The 16,165-nt window shown below is 35.7% G+C and overlaps 1 protein-coding gene across 1 annotated transcript in view; it reads left to right on the top strand.

Annotated features, from left to right (window-relative positions):
- Window positions 1-16,165, top strand: part of LOC111053303 (teneurin-a) — a 419,100-nt gene that overhangs the window by 303,770 nt on the left and 99,165 nt on the right. The gene's annotated exons all lie outside the window — the stretch shown is intronic.

Here is a 16,165-nt window from a genome sequence, read left to right as displayed (position 1 = left end):
AATAGCTTTCTCCACGAAAAATTGTTAACGTGAGAGTGAAATGGTCCACGTGATGAGTGTGAAAAATTGGTCTAAAACAGAATAATGACTATACCAGTTACGGGAGTTTGAATTTATCTTAGTTCAATAACACACGGTTTCATTTACCTGTAAAGTCCATTCAGCCATGTAATCGATCATCACAGAAATCAAAAAATTGTATTCTCATTTCAAAAAAAGGTTCCAATGTTCAACGTCAATATACGGTAATGGTAATTACAATCAATGTAAATATACAGTCAATATACGGTAATTCCCAACTTCCTGGAATGTGTATTATTGAATGGGAAAAAACTGAAGGATGCGTTGCAACAATTCAACGATAGATTCATTACTTTAGGGTAAGAGAAAAAGTTTCACGCATTTTTGCCAAGCTTTGTTCGTGAATATTGTGGAGATAAGTATTGTGCACACGGTGTTGAGGCAGCGAGTTTGAAAATATCCGAGTTTAATTGCGAACGTGCGTGCCTAGCAAAGCATAGCAGAACGCATGTCAAACAGTAATATGCTTTCTTTTGATTAAAAACAGAACGTTATTTCAAAAGTTTCGAGTTTTAAATAGCACAGATTGAACTTCTAACAATAAGAATGCTTTCCGTTCAGTAAAACGTGTCATATGCACTCGAGGATGATAAATAGAGCTTTAATTCAGAATTCTTATCTCATTTCCTGCACCCTCTGCAAGAGATACATAAATCAACCCCTTCCTAGTGCCAGCCCATTTTGATAATAATTAACCCTTATCCTTTTTGTTTCTCAACGAAATCTCAGTTTGATGTTCCAACTGCTTTGATACCATGAAGGCCTGAAAGTAACTGCTATCTTGAGAAATTGCTATTTCAAAACATTAGTTCAGAGTAATAAAAAATCTTCATATCAAGCACGTACTCGCCAGAATTGTTTTCTTAATCAAATATGATTTTTTTAATATCTCTCTTCATCTATTAATAAAATCACATTTTTTGTAATGTTTCTCAATTCTGAAGCCTAAACATCATGCTTATTTCTCATGTGGACAGAATTTCGTACCAGTATGATGCTGATGATAAGAGCTGTGTATTGTAGTTCCCTAGTTCCCTCATTGAAATCACCAATATGAAGATATTCTATTTTCTTGGACGTTTTACTGTTCCATTTTTTCTATTCTACATTCTCCAATTAAGTAAAAATATTATTCGTTATCATCACTGAACTTATTAGAATAATATTATTGCAGCATAGTTATCATAATCTACCGTACCTCAAATCTACGATTATCATATATCTTTTTAATCCGACTAAGTATTCAGACTAGTAGATTCATCAATTACCAATTTTCTTTAATCCACTTAATTAATGATATGAATTCAATAATAGAGTTGTATGAGAGAGAATATTCCTGCGTATGAGAGAGTTGTGTGAGAGAGTGTTTTAAGCATTAAGTCATGGATATATTCCATTAAGCTGGAAATTGATACTATTTCACATCTGACAATCTGTTTCCAGTCAATATTTCATAGCACTGCAGTCCTCATAAATTTTAATTAGTATTATTCATAAACAGAAGAACTCCAATTATCTTAATAGAGCCCTATTCCAATAGACATGAAATCAAGTAATTGGTTTTTCAAGCAAAATATCATTGTATACAAAATAAAACAATCTTTATGGAACTTAAGTGCAGTTCTCAAGCTTCAAGTGCAGTTCTGCTAGTTAGAATATATTGTTAGATAAGATCCAATAACTTCATTATTTTTTCTGCTTATGCTTATCCTCATTTTTTTCATGACTGACCTAACTACCCGAAAAATGACCTGAATAGACTGACAGTTAAAAGCGATTTCGTGTTACGAATATCATGAGTAATTGAATTTACAGTGCATGTTTGAATAAAGCATATTCACGTTTGAAATTCAATGAATTGATGATTATCTCCATATCAAAGATGTTTTGCACAATGTCACTTTTAAAGGTTGCACCATTGAATCAATCAGCGATTCTAGTGCAAGCCTTTTAGAATGTGAATGCATGAGTGGAATGTGAAAAATAACCTGGAGAAGTCACGATAATAATCCAGAGTCACGCAATGGTCACGAGCTCAACAGTCATACTCGTATATCCACCCACACTCTCTCCTCAGAATGTAGGTTGTATGCTAAATAGGGCTCCGAGGCTTGGAAAGAACCCAACAAAGAATTTCATTATTGATAGAAAAGTAGGTATAGAATAAGATTCTTCATTAATTCCTGTCATCAAATTAATAAACTTAATTTGTTGTAATATTGATTTTAAGTAATTTCTATTTTAGAGTTATTCTAATACAAGAACACATAATGTCTACAAAGGTTTGGACTCATTGAACATAACGTATTATCACATATTAAGCTCTAGAGTGGAAAAACCATTTGGAGCTTAATCGGAAAACTTATCAATTAGACTGCTCCATTCGAATATTTTCCTCATAAAAACATAAACTTCTTTGAAAATAAAGATTTTCCCTCATTAAAAAAACCTGTGAGATAAAAATACATTTTAGATCTAGGGGAATTTCAAAATCCGAATCAGCTAGTCATCATGATTCTCACACTCCCCTCGATATTGTGAAGTAGTTTAGCAGCAAAAAAGCCCATAGACTGTTGTTATTTATCGACAAAAACCCAACTTCCCTCGCAGGAAAATTAATAAGTACTGCCAGTAATGAGGCTTGTTACGTTCGAGATCCCCTTTTTTGAGTAATGACTACAATGAGTGTCATTTTCCAAGCAATCAATCAGATTGAGTGAATCAGTTTTCCCTCCAAACACTAACCTAGTGCTAGTTTTTGCATTAATCAACAGGGCTTTCTGCTTCATAATCAGTAATTGAGTTTTTCACTCACTGAATAACTTTCACAACTTTTCTCATTGGTGTGTGATATTCATAAGGAGTACTAATTTCATTCACTCGATTATTGTATTGCAATTGGAATTCTTCACCCTCTCCAAAACATAATGATATGATGAGATATAATGATAGATTGATTGGAGGCCTTTCTCACGATGTAACCGAAACTTAAAGTTTTATCAGTTTACAGATGAGTGTACATAAATTGAGATTTTTGTCTTTAGAAATGAGGGTGAATATGTTATTGATTGGAATAGTTATTGAAATATTTTTCCAACAATCAAGACTGATGAAACTTGAGGTTGTGCGTTCAGGTTTCGAATGCGATAAATTCTTCATTTTTACATCTTACAATATTTTTCTCACTTCATTTTTTTCCACTTGATAATAGAACTCATCTATTTGAACTTGTGCCAGTTCCTCAAAGTTTATTCTTCAGTTTTAACCTCCCTTCCCGATAGTTGGGTCAGAATACTTCTGACTGGTAATCTGAATATTGGAAATATCTTTACTCCATATTCCGTGATATTAATAGTTCAGGAATAATTGAATATAAATTCACATGGACTGCATTTATTGCTTTGATATCATTACCCATGTTCAATTGAAGAGCGACCCTGTTGTCCGGAAGTTAGCTGACCTTCTAACATGTGAAGAAAATAGTTTTCAGCCGCAATAAACAAGCGCCATTCGCCGAAAACCATATGATTGTGAAGTTGTGAAGACTGCAGACTCCTACAACACTGCGCTTTGGGTCATTATTGATCAGCTGTGGTGACACTCCCTCCACTGAAGAGCGGTAGGCCTATAGTGGGGGGTTTATTTTGCCCCTCTTCGCTTTCACTTCTTCACCAGGGAAAGGTTTCCTGGTGAATGACAGGTTGAGGGTGGAGGAGGTGGTTGAGGGGGAAGGGGATCGTCATGTCTTTTGTTGAACTGTACCACAGAGTTGAATGTACTGATCAGCAACTGCTCTTCCACAATAAGCCACTTCAAATATTACAACCGATTTATGATTGAAAGGTCCTAAACAACTGTTCCGAATCCGATCCTGAATCTATAAAAAGTAATAACCCTCTTGTTACTACCCCTTCAAGAGCACCAGCCCTCTACGGCATGTAACAGTAGAAGGTTGAGAGTTGCATTTATAATCTCTATTATTATTATCATTATTATATTCATCCAGCAAAATTGGACTTTATTGCTCTGTATTTATCCCTACATCATTGTGGCATGGCATCCATTGAGATTGATGTAACTCAACTCGTCCTTCTATTCTCAATTCCATTTTTCATTCGATTAAATTTCCTGGTTTTACCTAATCAATCAGTCAGTGTGTACAATGACTTCAGGATATTTTTTTGCTCAGCGATGTTGAAATTAGTGATTTGAAAAGTCTCTCACCTAGTCCGCGTATTGGCACTTCTGAAATAAAATTCACTAATGGTGAAATGTCTATGTTGCATCGTCTTGCTCCTACGATTTTCAAAGACAAAGATCTGGAAAATCATTTTCAAAATCTCGAGCACTGTGAGCTCTTTTCCAATGCAACGTTGTCTGTAGAGGAAACATTGCCCATAAGCAGCCCAGTGAATACTTGAATGTCACTTGAAGGTCTTCCAAAGGACTCTTTAATTAATGACTCTTGCGTAGTGTAATAATAATCATTTTTCCAGTAACCTGGAATCATTGGGATTCTATACAACATGCAACATTGGAGAATAAAATTCTCTGAGAATAGTATGATAATTATATCATTTGAGATTCTCTGAAGACAGTATCATAAATTATCATGGTCTCGTTTGTGTAATATAGTATACAATTCTATTTAAATAAGTAATACATTCCCATAAGCTTGACTAATAATGGTGTTTAAACGATTGATAAGAAACAAAAAATATCGATCCAGGTCTATCAAGGATATACAATACAAATATGAACAATGTTAAGCTTTTCATATATATAGTTTATTCTGTGAAACTTGGAATTTTCAATTGTTAATCAACAGTATTATAATTCAATGATCAGTTCTATTCTTTTCTATCTTTCCAAAAAGTTTTTTTCTGCCAAAAATCATCAAGTTTATTGGTTTTATTTACAAAAATTATTTTTATTGATGCCACTGCACTGAATGTGACGGTAGATGAACTGATATTCTGATTTAGTAATGGGAACTGAATGTCAAAGTGTCTATTGGTATACGTTTATGAGTTATTCTCTGCTTCTCTTAACTGCCATCAGCTTAATCAAGATGAAGATATTGAAGAGATTGAATGAATGTTAATGGTAGGTGAATTCCGCTGAAAAGAAGATGTAAAAGCTAGTTTAGGAGATGAAGTGCTTCCATCTTACCGCCTTTGATGTTCTGAATCAACGAAAAAATTACCTTCAAAGGAGTTATTATAATTACATTTAGTAATTATTAGTGGGATCTCATTGTGTAACTGACTGTTGGACAAGTGGAGGTTGAGTTTTATTCGGCCGCCTCTAAAAGTATGAATCAAACGGATGAGGGTAGTGCTCAGTGCTCAGAGCTCAGTGCTCAGTGCTCGGTTGCATTCGTCTGGTGTTTCATCGTGGAGTACTTTTTCTGTCCGGTCAGTGAGCAAAGCCGAATGCCAGGCGTTGGCAATTTTCGCAGGAGCGCAGATGGGTGAGATTTGGAAATTCATATTCAAAATGAAAAGGCGACCGCTGCCTCCGCGGTGCTCGAGCTCGCTTCCGGCGTGGCTTCGATTTCTGGCGGCGGTTAATTCTTTTTTCAGACGACGCCGACGCCGACGCCGGATAGAGGAGTGGAATATTAAGCGGCTGCGTGACCGCTCCGCTGATCAGCAGACCGCAGCATCTGCCCGCCGCTTCCCTTTGAAAAAGCAACAATAACCGTTTTATCCCATCTGTGCAGTCCGACTTCATAAACTCCATCGACTATCACTGCTCTATACCCTCTACCCTCGTTGCCACCACTCAACATCATATTCGCCCTCTCTTTTTCTCTTCTCGCTTCTGTATAAATGTGGAGCCCTCTTCCACATCCTGCCACACAAGCTAGCCGGCCGTCCAATTAATATCCATTGTTTTTGCAAGCTGATGCAAAACTTCCAATCCCATTCAAGTTGGCTTGCACGAGAAAGGGTTGACATTGGAAAAAAGTAATTTCACATTTTTCAATTGAATATGTTGCTAGAATATCCATTCAGATCGTTCGCTCACCATGTTCGCTCTCTGTGTTTGATGAGCTACCTATTGTTGATTATTAAATAAAATAATTGCAAGTTTTGTGGAAGATTTTTCAAAAATGATTTTCAGCTTTTTGTGAATTCAGTATTCATAAAAAAAAAATTATATTACATTGTTTACATTGATTCATGCAAAAAACTCTTCTATCCATTATTATTGCAATGAATTCCTTTTTTAAAAAAGAAAAAGATAAAAATATGTGTAAACCAGTACCCAGACTGATTTGATTGATTACAATATGTAAATCAAACAACTAATCATAATTAAACACTTAATTATCTAGTAAAAACGGAGAAGTATTTCGCAATACAAATGTTATCATGAATACGAAAAGTTTATTATACTTTCATACTCTGAACCAAAAACGCAACTCTTAAGTTATACTTTCGTAACTATTCCCTAGACCGCAGTTCTTACATATTAAAGCAGCCAGCCTCCTCCACCCCTCGCCTTCTGGTTGAAAAGTCGGAAAGAATTGCGTGATGATAGACTGACCGTCTTTCAGAGAATTGGAAAGTGCCAAACTTGGAGGAAGAACTTTATTCCTGAAATAATGAATCGGTAGAAACCGAACAGAAGACATCATGCATCAATCAATAAGGTGTTCTTTGGAATTCAAGGAAACTAGCACTTTTAAGTACGTTTTATTCATCTTTCTCCATCAAAATACAGCAATTACCGTAAACTAGTATCCAGATAAAAATAGAGTAATATTGGATAAATGCCCTCTGTTATCACGAACTACTTTAAATGGAAAGCGAGAATATACTGTATTGCAATGTGACTCGTAATATGATTATACCAATTAACTGATTAAGGTAGCTGTCAAAGATGGAATCTCCTAAATATTTTATCTGTGCTTGATAAGGGGTTGAATCTATAATGCAATAGCTTCGATGCCATGTTGTTCATTCTTCCAAGCTGATGGAATTTCATTGTAGATTGGAAGATATCATTTATCAAGCTATCTAGTTCACGAGAAATTGTAATTAAATTCACTAAATATTTTCAAGATTTGATCCTATTGTTAATTATTATTTAACGAAAATCCTAAATAAATGCTGTAAATCACCCCGAAGACTTCTGCTACTGCAGACATTGACAACAGGGTTAACAGCTAGATGGAAATTCGATGAGAACTACTATCCAAAAATTAGTTGCCAGCCCGGGAATCGAACCCGGTACCTCCCAATTGCTAGTCAGGAATGCTTACCCTTACACCAAACTGACAATCTCTGGATAGCAGCGCTCATTTTATACGAAGTCATAGCGGCCTACCAGTTACAGATGGAATTAAATAATAGAGAATGCATTGATTCAAATGCTAATTAATATATAATTATTATTTAACGAAAATCCTGAATAAATGCTGTAAATCACCTCTAGCTGTTAACCCTGTTGTCAATGTCTGCAGTAGCAGAAGTCTTTGGGGTGATTTACAGCATTTATTTAGGATTTTCGTTAAATGATAATTATATATTAATTAGCATGAGAATCAATGAATTCTCTATTTAATTCCATCTGTGACTGGTTGGCCGCTATGGCTTCGTATAAAATGACCGCTGCTATCCAGAGATTGTCAGTTTGGTGTAAGGGTAAGCATTCCTGACTAGCAATTGGGAGGTACCGGGTTCGATTCCCGGGCTGGCAACTAATTTTTGGATAGTAGTTCTCATCGAATTTCCATCTAGCTGTTAACCCTGTTGTTGGCAATTTTCGCAGGAGCGCAGATGGGTGAGATTTGGAAATTCATATTCAAAATGAAAAGGCGACCGCTGCCTCCGCGGTGCTCGAGCTCGCTTCCGGCGTGGCTTCGATTTCTGGCGGCGGTTAATTCTTTTTTCAGACGACGCCGACGCCGACGCCGGATAGAGGAGTGGAATATTAAGCGGCTGCGTGACCGCTCCGCTGATCAGCAGACCGCAGCATCTGCCCGCCGCTTCCCTTTGAAAAAGCAACAATAACCGTTTTATCCCATCTGTGCAGTCCGACTTCATAAACTCCATCGACTATCACTGCTCTATACCCTCTACCCTCGTTGCCACCACTCAACATCATATTCGCCCTCTCTTTTTCTCTTCTCGCTTCTGTATAATGTGGAGCCCTCTTCCACATCCTGCCACACAAGCTAGCCGGCCGTCCAATTAATATCCATTGTTTTTGCAAGCTGATGCAAAACTTCCAATCCCATTCAAGTTGGCTTGCACGAGAAAGGGTTGACATTGGAAAAAAGTAATTTCACATTTTTCAATTGAATATGTTGCTAGAATATCCATTCAGATCGTTCGCTCACCATGTTCGCTCTCTGTGTTTGATGAGCTACCTATTGTTGATTATTAAATAAAATAATTGCAAGTTTTGTGGAGATTTTTCAAAAATGATTTTCAGCTTTTTGTGAATTCAGTATTCATAAAAAAAAATTATATTACATTGTTTACATTGATTCATGCAAAAAACTCTTCTATCCATTATTATTGCAATGAATTCCTTTTTTAAAAAAGAAAAAGATAAAAATATGTGTAAACCAGTACCCAGACTGATTTGATTGATTACAATATGTAAATCAAACAACTAATCATAATTAAACACTTAATTATCTAGTAAAAACGGAGAAGTATTTCGCAATACAAATGTTATCATGAATACGAAAAGTTTATTATACTTTCATACTCTGAACCAAAAACGCAACTCTTAAGTTATACTTTCGTAACTATTCCCTAGACCGCAGTTCTTACATATTAAAGCAGCCAGCCTCCTCCACCCCTCGCCTTCTGGTTGAAAAGTCGGAAAGAATTGCGTGATGATAGACTGACCGTCTTTCAGAGAATTGGAAAGTGCCAAACTTGGAGGAAGAACTTTATTCCTGAAATAATGAATCGGTAGAAACCGAACAGAAGACATCATGCATCAATCAATAAGGTGTTCTTTGGAATTCAAGGAAACTAGCACTTTTAAGTACGTTTTATTCATCTTTCTCCATCAAAATACAGCAATTACCGTAAACTAGTATCCAGATAAAAATAGAGTAATATTGGATAAATGCCCTCTGTTATCACGAACTACTTTAAATGGAAAGCGAGAATATACTGTATTGCAATGTGACTCGTAATATGATTATACCAATTAACTGATTAAGGTAGCTGTCAAAGATGGAATCTCCTAAATATTTTATCTGTGCTTGATAAGGGGTTGAATCTATAATGCAATAGCTTCGATGCCATGTTGTTCATTCTTCCAAGCTGATGGAATTTCATTGTAGATTGGAAGATATCATTTATCAAGCTATCTAGTTCACGAGAAATTGTAATTAAATTCACTAAATATTTTCAAGATTTGATCCTATTGTTAATTATTATTTAACGAAAATCCTAAATAAATGCTGTAAATCACCCCGAAGACTTCTGCTACTGCAGACATTGACAACAGGGTTAACAGCTAGATGGAAATTCGATGAGAACTACTATCCAAAAATTAGTTGCCAGCCCGGGAATTGAACCCGGTACCTCCCAATTGCTAGTCAGGAATGCTTACCCTTACACCAAACTGACAATCTCTGGATAGCAGCGCTCATTTTATACGAAGTCATAGCGGCCTACCAGTTACAGATGGAATTAAATAATAGAGAATGCATTGATTCAAATGCTAATTAATATATAATTATTATTTAACGAAAATCCTGAATAAATGCTGTAAATCACCTCTAGCTGTTAACCCTGTTGTCAATGTCTGCAGTAGCAGAAGTCTTTGGGGTGATTTACAGCATTTATTTAGGATTTTCGTTAAATGATAATTATATATTAATTAGCATGAGAATCAATGAATTCTCTATTTAATTCCATCTGTGACTGGTTGGCCGCTATGGCTTCGTATAAAATGACCGCTGCTATCCAGAGATTGTCAGTTTGGTGTAAGGGTAAGCATTCCTGACTAGCAATTGGGAGGTACCGGGTTCGATTCCCGGGCTGGCAACTAATTTTTGGATAGTAGTTCTCATCGAATTTCCATCTAGCTGTTAACCCTGTTGTCAATGTCTGCAGTAGCAGAAGTCTTCGGGGTGATTTACAGCATTTATTTAGGATTTTCGTTAAATAATAATTAACAATAGGAAAGCATTCCTGACTAGCAATAATTGGGAGGTACCGGGTTCGATTCCCGGGCTTGCAACTAATTTTTGGATAGTAGTTCTCATCGAATTTCCATCTAGCTTTTAACCCTGTTGTCAATGTCTGCAGTAGCAGAAGTCTTCGGGGTGATTTACAGCATTTATTTAGGATTCTCGTTAAATAATAATTATATATTAATTAGCATTTGAATCAATGCATTCTCTATTTAATTCCATCTGTGATCCTATTGTAGTTCCAAAAGACAGTGAACAGAAAATATTATTCTTAATTTGCTTGAGTATTTCAAGCCTCTAGCTAATCCTCTCTTCATTTAAAAGTTCTTATTCGAATACGTTTGGCGATAAAAATGCAATCCATACTTTTCCTACTTTGTGTTCATGATTAGTGGTAGACCTGTTAATTGGGATTTTATTATCAATTAATTTGGTACAGTATTAACGGCGCTGTTGGTTAGAGTCACATATTCTTCTTGTTCCCAGTCAATTAAATTATGAACGCTAGCTGGAAGAAGAAAGTCTTGGGACTTGAAGTGAAAGGTTATCGAGGATCACGTGCTGGGTCAAGCGTTATCAGCTGGCTGTCGAGGTTTGACGTTAATTTCCTTAACACATTAGCCCCTAACTTAAAACCCTCAGCCCTTCCCAGTTCTCATAAAGTACACACGCAAGAATCATGTTGTATTTTAATTCAATTCTAGGATTGGAAAAAATATTGGGTCTGTGACCCTTTATTCAAGTCAACACTCATGTTGAGTAGAAGCAGAGACGTTCAGATATCTCATCTTATGATAATTTAAGATATCAATAAGCAGATGCTTTGGTTTGAGAATTAATAACTAAATAGGTTACCTTTATTCTATTGAGTGTTTGGATAATCACTGTGCACCAAGTATTTCATTTCCAAGTGCACAGTGACTCACCGAATACTCTGTATACTGAAAACTATCGGTATCGATAGTCTATTATCAAGCCTTGAAGTAGAAACATTTTTATTTATTTTATAATTTGAACATTGATATTAAATTCGAATGTGTCACAAATCGGATGAGAGCTCCACTATCAATATTACTTGTTTGTGTTTGACAGTTTGAGTTTGTGTTAAATTTTAAATTCATTCATCGTTCCAATGTATGAATAAACGAATATTATAGGATACTTGAATATTGAGGTTGAACCATTTTATAATGATATTCATCGGGGATTGTAGGCTGAAACTTTGGAAATTCTCAATTCACAAACCTGAACACTACAATTACATAGGCTTGATTCACTGTACAATAATTGAATTTTTGTTTTCCAATTAGAGTTTTCAGAAATGGGAAATTCATTTGAAGTGTCAATAGCCATCGTATAAGATTTCTCATGATATTACGTATGATATACTTAGAGATTAAAATAATTATATTATTTATTCTTATGTAAGTATTCATTTGATGCGTACCACGATTTACAATTCACTCTTATTGCATTTACAATAAGAGTTACTAGTGATGAAAACAAGTGGAATATACCAAAGAAAGATTCCTCCTTTGGACAATTTGGACTTTATTGACAAAAGAAGATCAGTCAATGACTTCTCTCTTCTGCTGCAGTGTTGTGAATGTAGCAGGCTGATTAAATAGCACAAGGAGAGCGCAGAGCATTGGTGAAAGGGTATTGATTTATAATAGTAATTGAATGAATCTCCTAATCCAGGAGACTGAGCAAGCAGCGCGATCCCGTTGGAGACCCGAGAGGGTCGCTCCAAAATTTCACAACATTGATAATTAATCCACTATTGCTAATTACGATTCACAACAATAAATACTGAACATTATGGTTCCAATTTAATCAGAAGCATTGACAATCAATCAGTACATGCAAAGAGACAAAAGATTCATACAATAATATTATTGCTTCTCGGTTACATTGCCAGTATTGTTATCATGCCTCGTTTATTGTTTGAATCTGTTTTCCCTGTTTGTTTGAATCTGTTTAGCCGGGTACATTATAGTTTGTATGAAATAAGTTAAGACTTGGCCTTCCATCCGAAAAACTTGCATGGTTGCCACTTTCTCAAATTTTCAATTTAACGTCAGAATTGGATGTAGAATATCATCCCTGATATCCCAGTAGGGCTAAAAACGTTTTACGGTTGAAGTATAAGAACAAAATTCAACTTTTTGGATAAAATTGAAAACATCGCGAAGATTCGTTTCTCTTTTGAATATCACTTCTCTCAAAATCATGTGGCGTCGTAATGCATAGGAATTTTATACCGAAATAACGAGGAGACTCCTTTCTATTGGAGTCTTTCTATTCGACCTATAGTTATTTTTCAATCGATGATTATATATATAATAATTTTCGTCAATGTCGAGACATTCCCAGCGGAGAACATGGAATTATCGACTAGCTAAAAACAGTCTTGTTTCGGAAGATAAAACGGTGGTGAAAGCGAGTTTTTTAGAAATAATAGCAATAATTTTTCCAATTGTCAAAAGTAGTTAAATTTATAGGAACATTCATGTACTCTAAAATACAATGAAAAACTTTCTATCGATTATCAGTTTAGAAGATTATGTTGTGTTTATGATACAGGTAAGAAAGTCACCAAGAATTTGTATTGCTGTTTCATTATTGCCTACTGAACTACTGTTTTCGTGAACAATTGTCTCTATTTAAGTGCGCTCTTACTCGGTTGCGCAGACTCCACTCTGTTACGAGTTTCAATGTACATAACGATTAATTAAATTCGCGGCTAGATTAAGCAGACGCTCGTTTTGAAGCGAAGCTGAGAGCATTACAGAGCAGTAGAATATTAATTAGGCTTGTGTGTAGTCCAGCCTCGGGGTAAGCACTCGAGAACTTCACTTTGTGTTTATATAGGCCTATTATAAATGTATCGTCATTGTTGCAAACTCCAATGTTATATTGTTAGAGATTTCGAAGCTTTGAACATTTGCTCGTATAATTCATGTTTTGTCATCAAATCTATTGGATTCTAGGCGTTATCATGTTATGAGATAATAGATACTCACTCCTTCCCCTCTCCAAAACTCGACTGCGAATTCATTCCTGATGAATTAAATTCATCGCAATAGATAGATGATCGCAAATATAAATCTATCCTAATTCGTCAACCCTGATAATACAGGAACCTCATGTTATCTATTGTACTGTGTGTATCCATCAAAGCAGAATTTACTATGAATGGAGCCTCACAATAATCTTAACATTGTACTCTATTCTAACAGTATTCGAGTTATATTGCTCAATCGGTTATGAGACACCTTTCAATTTCCAGAGCATGGGAGTCTCGTTTCTGATAGATTCCGGATACATTGATATTTTGATATTATAGACTGAAATATTCACAGTGAGAATATGTTTTCAATCAGTTAAAATTTTGGGAAAAAATCTCACTGATATTGTTAAAAATGTCATGCACCCAAATTTTTTAAAAAGTTCAGTGAATTTTCAATTGGAACTTCATTTATAACAATCACAATACTTTATTGGTTTGTAGGAACAAACTGAATATTTTATTTTATTTATACATTTTTTTCGAAATGTTTGTGGTGGCTCATAGAAAACTGTCAGCAAACATGAACGTGTTGAATACGGTAGGATAAAATGAGAACAGTAGCATCCTCTACAGTTTTGGTATTATTTACAGGAGAGCATTGCTGTACTATATGTTTGAAGTTATGAACCCTATTTTCTTGTCTGAATATATATGCAAATTAGGATCTACAACATCCTAGAAACCCTTTCAAAGAAGAAGCTTTCAGGTTGCTCCGTGGATATGAGTCTTTCTGTCATTATTGTGTGTGGTAAGATAAGTGGAAATGAACACAAGAACTCGTGTACAGCTGAGCAGGTACTCAGTATTGTGTACTTTTACGATGCATGCTGCCACCATAATCTTGAAAATAAGGAGACTTATATGGAAATTTGAGCGAATCATTTCTTGAGTAATCCGTAAAAATTCTGCGCGCGTAGGAGAGAGTGTGGTTTCTCTTTCCAGAGCGAATCTTCTCATATTACTGCGCGAAATTTCTGTATAATTCTTCACCTTGTTCGCGTTTTGTGAGGGTCGACGCTCTCTTCTTAGAGGGCTTAGAATTGCTGAAGCAAGGTGAGACGGCCGAGGCAAAGGCAGCACAATCAAGCTTCTCTTCATATTCACCCACGAGTCCTGAATACGAAGTTGCGCTGTAAAAGAGCGTCTGAAATAAGTGGATGCTGAGCGGCGGGTGGAGGTGGGTTAAGAGGCGAGATAAGGAGGAACGGGGTCGCGCCTCTGCATCGAGTGTTTCCATAGTAAACAGAGTAGGAAGGTGCCTACGAGGGGTGGTTGTCCCTTACGGAAGGCCCAGCGTCGGTCTCCTCTTCAGGAAATAATTCGTTTAGGCCCAGGTGCATCTCACACAGCGCCATCGCATTAAGTGTCCGCCGATTCCAGGCGTCTCTTCTCATTCTTATCCGACCATTCCTTCTTCGCATTTTCTACTCCTTCTTCCAGCACTTACGTAATTATTATTATCGTCATCGTCCTCGACTGTGAGAAATAGCTAATCCTTTCCTCTACTACTACCCTTTCACGGCCGCCGATTAATTTCTCCTGCCTTCCGCTCAGCCCATCTGCGCGCAAGCGCTCACATAATCTCCCTAATAATTAAAACAAATCTCCGGCCAAAGTGTATTTCTTTACGGTCATGGTGGGCTCAACCATCTCTTTCTTACGATTCCGCTCTCTTAATCATACTTCCGCTATTGTGTCCGGTAGCAATTTATATCCCTCCCCCAATTCCATTTCTTTCCCTTCTTTCTACCTCGCTCGCATTCTCTTCTCACGTCTCTTGAGAGCCGAGCCGTGGGAGGTATCTTCCATGCCGATAATAGGTTGAGGCAGAATAAATTATGGCCTACTCCAGCGAAATGGAACACTACTCTCTTCTCTTCAAGCTATCTGTTCAATAAGCTCGAAATTTTGAGGATGGAAATAAAATTTCAAGATAAGCAAGCTTTTACCAAATATTTCCCGTCTTCCAAAACTAACGAATTTTTAGTTTATGAAGAGATTGTTCATAAATGGTTTTTTGAACACTGTCTATCTGCAAACATGCTTATGAATAAATATTAGTGAGGGATTTGAAGTTACTTATGATACGAGGTCAAAATGCATATACCCTCCGCTTTGATAATAATAATTTGATTCAGAACTTGAACTCTTGAAAAATCTGCAAAAAAAACTGTAGTAGGGTGAAATTCATTTCCTAAGCAATTGTGAACAATATAATTTGAATAATAGGAAAAACAGTAAATACGAAGATTTTTGCTACAATATAGACTAGGCCCTATATGACATTCGAATATGGAGACTATTATGATAATTATGAGGTTTTTCATGAATCATATAAATAATAACGATAGTTTAACCAGAAACAAAATAAAACCCTTTTTCATTCTATTCAATCACAATTACTAGTTAAAATATTTTATGATTTAGTGGAATATGGAAGGGTACTTCATAACTATGATTTTTTAAATTAATTCGATTGATTAAATCGCAATTAAAAAAACTTGATTACAATTATTAGGATTCGATTATCAATTGTAGTTAATGATATTGATTACAATAATATTTTATACTCCTATTTTTGACTTCTGCTTTCTTTTCCACTGCTATATTCTGTTCATCATTACATGCCATTAACTTCTTATTGATGTTTATTCTCTTATTGATTCTGTGACATTTAATTGGTTTCTTGACCAACGTTTTTGTACCTCTTTAAAATTAAGAATGATCTCCAAATATTTTGAGATATTCTTGAACAAGGTGGCTGTACAAGAATTTTGAATAGAAAATCCACAAGCATACAAAATATACTCATTAAATACTGGATATTTGACAGT

This window comes from Nilaparvata lugens, chromosome 3, assembly GCF_014356525.2.
Source record: "Nilaparvata lugens isolate BPH chromosome 3, ASM1435652v1, whole genome shotgun sequence".
Lineage (NCBI taxonomy): Eukaryota > Metazoa > Arthropoda > Insecta > Hemiptera > Delphacidae > Nilaparvata > Nilaparvata lugens.
The sequence above is the reverse complement of the archived record's forward strand: the minus strand, read 5'-3'. Positions and strand labels throughout refer to the sequence as shown.